The 6,652-nt window shown below is 36.8% G+C and overlaps 1 non-coding gene across 1 annotated transcript; it reads right to left on the bottom strand.

The window, feature by feature from the left end:
• Positions 1-5,928: 5,928 nt before the first annotated feature.
• Positions 5,929-6,035, bottom strand: LOC131149988 (small nucleolar RNA R71). The gene has a single exon (XR_009135376.1). It is a non-coding gene; the product is annotated as a small nucleolar RNA R71 (small nucleolar RNA).
• Positions 6,036-6,652: the final 617 nt, after the last annotated feature.

A 6,652-nucleotide genomic window follows, 5' to 3' on the forward strand; every position in this document is an offset into this window, starting at 1 on the left:
TTTTGTGCAGGTATGACAACTTATCGATTGTGGCGGCTTAAATTTGGAGAACCGCCGGTGCAATTTATAGACCTGCGGCCACCAGACGAAATTCCTCCAGAGCCTCCGCCAAGAAAATTGTGATGTTTTTCTTTTCCTTCTTTTCCTTTTATTTTATCTTATTTTATTTTTAGTTAGTTTTCAGGTCTATTTTCTCGTAGTTCGATTTTGTTTTCCATTATTTTGCCACTCAGGTACGCCTTACTTTCCCCGTGCACAGTATTTTCTATTTCCCCTATGCTTTCACATTGAGGACAATGTTCCACTTTAGTTGGGGGGGGGGGGGATGAGCATTCACATGTGACACTGTGCACGTACACGTACTAGGTTTTAAAAACAAAAAAATCAAAAAAAATCAAAAAAAAAAAAATCAAATAAAGAGATAAAGAAAGGAGGAGCACTGAGGAATTACACTGCACTATGTCATGCTTAACACTTTGTATACCCTTCGCATACTTGCGTATAACTTAAGAATGACACACTTGAGTCAATCATGCGTAGTTTCTCTCTATATGATCTTATGACTCCATGAAGAATCAATTGGTAGTACATTCGTGTTAATTTGACTATATAATATCCTATATTTACACAGCATCTCACGAGGCTAAATAAACACATTCACGTGATTCATTGCACTTAGGGCTCTTTGTGAGCATTGAGAGAACATCCGTGGAGACTATGACACCTTGTGAGATATCCTTGAGCTATTTATCATCCTTTTGAGCGTTAATATCAAATTAGAGTTCATAGAACTCAATTCTCTTTTTCTGGAAGATTCCTTATACACTAGTCTCTGTTTTTTATTTGCTAGCCTAGAGGTGACACCTAGTGGGGAGATAGAAACCTAGGTCTTGTAGCCTACTCAAAATGTGAAGGCTGAGCCACCCCTAGAGATAGACTTAGTTCATGAACTCCTATTCGAGCTCAATTCCCATTGATGGTATGAAGATTACAAAAGAAGTGTTATGATTGTCCTAATTGATCAAGAAAAGACAAAAAATAAAGAATGAGCAAAAAAAAAAAAAAAACAATAAGCAATACACATACGCATGAAATGAAATGTCAATGCCGGCCAAATACATATCACAAAAAGTCAAGGACGACACATGTTTTCCACATATGAAGATGCTTCAACGGGTTAATGCCTCAGATGTATTTACGATGAGTTTGTGAATAAGTTGATCTAGGGTGGTCTCGGTTGGATATGGCGAGTAGGTGAGAAGATGCTAGGGTGAAGGACCCGACACCTCATAGATAGGCTAGATCCTTTCCAGACTAGTCCACTCCATATACTTAGCGTTGTTCCTTTTAATATGTGGGATGTTTGATCGCGACACTCCTCCTCACATATGATGAGTGAACCTATTTTCTTTGAGTGTTCTTGAGGGTATACCAGTTAGGCCGAGTCAAAGCGGCCGTTCTGTAGGTGTCCACTGGCGTCCTAGGTGTACTGAGTCACACACATCACACACACCTCGAGAGTTTACCTATTCATACTCGAACTTATATGATTACATTAACTCTGAATGTGCCACTGATTAACTTCATGTGAGTATACTGCTCTTAAATGACATATAAACGATGAAACTTGCATGAGTGACGTGCTTTGGAGAGTGTGCATTGAATATGAACGAGCTTGTGTGAAATTCAGTTATGTTCTTGTATGTGAAGTGGTATAATTATGTCGCATGTACATTGATTTCATGATCACCGGAGTATGTAGTTGTAGACACCACCCTGAGATTCAATTACGTCATTTGCTAGAGACTACCAAGACGTTAGTTGGGGGGTGTGATTACTGGTCAAAACTGTGTAATTGGGCATCTTAACCCGGGCTTTACCGTTTATATTTTTAATTAAATGTCCAAAATTGTCCAATATTTTAATAAAGTGCCAAAATCATCATTCTTGAACTTTATTGCACTATTTATGAAGTTTTGGTAATTTTTTGTCGCAGGAAAATTCCCGGGAACCAAAACCAACACCTGCTTGTATTTTGTGCATAACTTTTCCGTCCAAGATCCGATCGAGACGATTCAAATTTTTGGAGAAAAAGGAAAGGATTAGCTACAACTTTTGAGTTTTGAGTTTTATGAGATACAGGCTCCAGAAGAGCATAATTTGTAATGAACAGAGAACAAAAAAATATAATAATTCGGGTCCTCTAAATGGGTCAAATCTCTAATCCGGGTCTAGGGCTTTCTTCCCCAATCTCTATTTATTCTTCTCTTCCCCTCTTTCCCAGGGGGTGCCCTGCACACCAAGATTTTCTCTCCTCTCCTTTGCTCTTCTTCTTCTTCTTCTTCTTCTTTGGTTTTGTATTTTTTTTTTTCTTTCAATTATGCTTTGTTCTCTTCTCTTCCTCTCTTCCCTCTTCTCCTTCCCTTGTCTGTTTCTCCCTTACCTTGCCTTCAACCCCTGCCCCGAGCCCTCCTACTGTGCTTCAATCTGCTGCAACCGAACCTCTGTTTTTATTTTAATTTTCTCCTTGAATTCTCCCCTACTCTCTTCCTCTCCCTCTTTGTTCTCCCTAAACTCCCTCAGCTTCCCTCTGCTTTGCTGCCAGCACCCGCTCCCTGAAGCTACTCCATCACAGCAACACCATACCAGATCCCCGAAGCCACTCCAGTGGAGACTCTTCTGCAGTAGTTCCACACAACAGCTGCAACCACCTTCGACAACACAGCAGCAACACCCGAGAGCAAGCCAGCATCTTCTCCACTCTGCTGCCAAGCCATTCTCTGCTGCAACCAGTGAAACACCAGCAGCCGTGTGTCTCTGCAGCTGCAACAACACTAGCACAGTAGCCCCTGTTCCAGCACAGCAAGCCTTCCTCCACAGTAGCCGAAAGTCTCCATCATAACCAGTAGCAGCAGCAACCTGAGAACCATCTGCTATGGCTTTTTCCCTTTCTCCGTTTATTGCAATTGAATGTGTTTTGTTTTTAAATTATTTAGTTAGTTAAATAGAGTGTTGAAAATTTGTTTGAGTGATTGTTAAGTACTTTTACTTTATTTTATTTTATTGATGTTTAGTTCTTGATTATTTGAGATTTCTCAATTAATATTGTCATTAGATTTGTAGAGTTTAGTTTAGCTTCTTTCAATTATTTATTTATCGTTCTTTTAATTTAAATTCTGTTTTACTTCTAGCCAAATAATAATAATAATAAAAAAAAGAGTTTTTGTTTAAAGTTGTTTTTCCAAAATTTAGTCTTTTTATTGAATCTCGGGTTAGTTAGGGTCAATTTCGTCAAAGTTCGTATTTTTCAATTTTGTTAAAGTTCTTATTTTTATCTTTCGATATCATTCAAAGTTTAGATTTTTGATGTGTTTGCATTTTTGTTCGAGTTCTCGGTTTGAATTATTGATCCGTATTAAAGGTTTGATTGTTAGTGTGTGTGTGTTTAATTAAGTTTCCTTTCCCGCGTGTTTTAATTCCTTATTTGTAGTTTCCATTTTTAATTAGTGCGTGTTTCGATGTTTCCTTAAGTAGATTAGAGTTTCCATTCTTGCATGTTTTAGTTCTATGTTTTAGGTTTCCAGTTTTTATTAACGCGTGTCCCAATGTGTCTTTAAGTAAACTAGGATTTCTATTCTTATTTCTTTTATTTAGTACATGTTAGTTTTAGGGTTTTTAAATAACGTGCCATCTAATTCGTCAAAAGTAAAATTGAACAACTCTGAAAAAACTCCGAATCTGAACCAAGTTCAGTGCATTTTTATTTTCGATTGGACGAACGTGAAATTGAGATTAAAACGCATTCCCTGAGGAGACGATCTAGCCCTTGGGCTTAATATTACACGATGTAACTCCTATACTTGGGATAGCTTTCGAGCTGCTCATTTTTCGAGTAAGTCATCTCCTCTTTCTCTTCTTCTTATTCTTCTTCTTCTTCTTTGGTTTTTTTTTTTTTTCAATTGCTGCATTGCCATTCTCTGTTTCCCTTTCTTTCTTCCCCTATTTTTCTTTCTCTCTTACAGCTCTCTATATTTTCTATTCTCCATCTACCCTCTGCAACCTCCCCAAGCCACAGCAGTCCCGAAGCCACAGCAGCTGCAGCAGAGCCATCCACAGCAGTCGTCTGCTGCATAGCACAACAGCTTCTCTATAGCCTCTGCAACCTTCTCCGGTAGCAGTAGCTTCTTCCAGCCACCGAGCACTCTGCTGCTGCCATAGCAGCAGCCCCATACCAGCAACACAGCAGCACCAGCCGAGCCACATGCTGCCAGCACCCTGCTGCCACGGCCTAAAGCTTTCATGGCTTTTCTTTTTCTCTTTCTCTCATCTTTTCTTTCTTTTTATATAATTTTGGTTAGTTGAATAAGTGTTAAATGTTATCTTTTGAAGATTATTTAAAGTTTTGAATTTGAATATTGCGTTAGTTGGATAATTGTTAAGTATTAATTTTCTTTGGGTTATTTGAAATTTTGAATTGCGAATGTTATTTAAAGTGTTTTTATTATGGTAGTATTCATTTATTTTCTTAGATAAAAATTAGTGGTATATTTAGCTCGCAGTAGTTAATTTTTGGTTCTTTTTGAAGCTCAGCTTAATTAGGGTCAGATTTATCAAAGTTTGCATTTTTATTGTGTTTCGATAGCATTTAAATTTAGGTTTTTGTTTGTGTTTTTTTATTTTTGTTCGAGTTCTTGATTTTTGTTAAAGTTTCGATTTTTAATGTGTGTGTGTGTGATTGAGTTTCCATTATGTGCTTTAATTCCGTGATTAATGTTACCATTTTTAATTAGTGCGTGTTTCGATGTTTCCTTAGGTAGATTAGAGTTTCCATTCTTGTATGTTTTAGTTCCATGTTTTAGGTTTCCAGTTTTTATTAACGCGTGTCCCAATGTTTCTTTAAGTAGACGTAGGGTTTCGAAAGAGGCTTTCAAAAAAATTGAAGATTTGCTAACAAACAGGGAATATGAATTTGAATTGGGCAAATCAGTAAAGCATAGTGAGAAATAAGGTAAAATCAGTTTCCTAGAAGTTTTCACCATCAGTAATTTGATAAGCGGCATCCAGTTTTAAATTCTTTTAAATAGTTTATTTAAAGTAGTTTTGTTTAAATTTCGCAGTCTAAAATTATTAATTTTTCTAAATAAAATCAAGCTTATTATAAATTCGGTACTTGGTAAAATTAAGACATCAATCCCTGAGGACGATACTCTACACGTCATTATATTATAAAACTATGATACTATGCACTTGCAGTTTGCACCAATCAAGTTTTTGGCGCCGTTGCAGGGGATTGAGTTTTTCTTATTTTTGCCAATATCGATACAAAGTAATATTGGTTTTAATTTAGATTTTTATTTTAGATTTTTATTTATTTCTTATTTTTTTATTTTATTTTATTTTATTATTATTTTTTTCTCTATATTTCTGGTGTGTTTTTTATGTTGGATGTGCAGTGCTATAACACATGCCATTATTCCTTTTGATCCGAAGATTGAAAGAACGCTTAGAGTACCAAGAAAAAAGAGGATATTAGCCATGGAGAATGGACAAGATAATGCACAACCACGTTCCTTGAAGGATTATGTACGGCCAATTGTGAATGACAACTATTCGGGTATCAGACGCCAGCCTATTAATGCCAATAATTTTGAGCTCAAACCCGCATTAATCAGCATGGTGCAACAGGTCCAATTCAGTGGATCACCACTTCATGATCCCAATATCCATATGGCGATGTTTCTAGAGATTTGTGATACTATGAAGATCAATGGTGTTATGGAAGACACCATTAGACTGAGATTATTCCCTTTCTCTTTAAGGGACAAAACAAGAGGTTGGATACAGTCTCTACAACCAGGGAGTATCACTAGTTGGAAGGACATGACTGAAAAATTTCTAGCTAAATTCTTTTCACCTACAAAAATAGCTCAACTCAAGAGTGAGATTGGTCAATTCAAGCAATATGATTTTGAATCACTCTATGAAGCATGAGAAAGGTATAAAGATATTATTCGATGCTGCTCACAACATGGATTGTCAGATGGGTTGCAGATTCATATGTTCTATAATGGATTAAACAGGAAAACTCAGACTTTAGTTGATGCTGCCTTTAGCGGAACTTTGATGTCAAAGACATCTGAGGGTGCTACTGCTGTTTTGGAAGAAATGGCCTCAAATAACTATCAATGGCCAACTAAAAGAACTATGGTTAAGAAAGTTGTTGGAATTCATGAATTGGAGCCGTTTGCTGCACTTTCAACTCAAGTCACTTCTCTATCCCCTCATATTTTAGCTTTGACAATACAGAGGATACCACAAGGTGCAGAATATGTGGCAGCCACAAGTAGGACAGATCCGAGCAATGAAGTGAGTAAGAACAGATTCAATAGATCAATAATCAGAATTACAATTATCTTGGTGATCCTTTGCCACAATATTATCATCCAGGGCTTCGAAATCATGAGAATTTGTCTTATGGAAATACAAGGAATATACTGCAACCTCCTGTAAGATTTAGTAGTCTACAAAGTGAGAAGAAGATGTCACTTGAGGATGCCATGATATCTTTTGTTGAAGACACAAAAGCAAATTTTAAAAAGACTGATTCATAGTTGGACAACATCGAGACTCATTGCAACAATATGGGAGCCAC

This window comes from Malania oleifera, chromosome 2 (genome assembly GCF_029873635.1).
Source record: "Malania oleifera isolate guangnan ecotype guangnan chromosome 2, ASM2987363v1, whole genome shotgun sequence".
NCBI classification, from domain to species: domain Eukaryota; kingdom Viridiplantae; phylum Streptophyta; class Magnoliopsida; order Santalales; family Ximeniaceae; genus Malania; species Malania oleifera.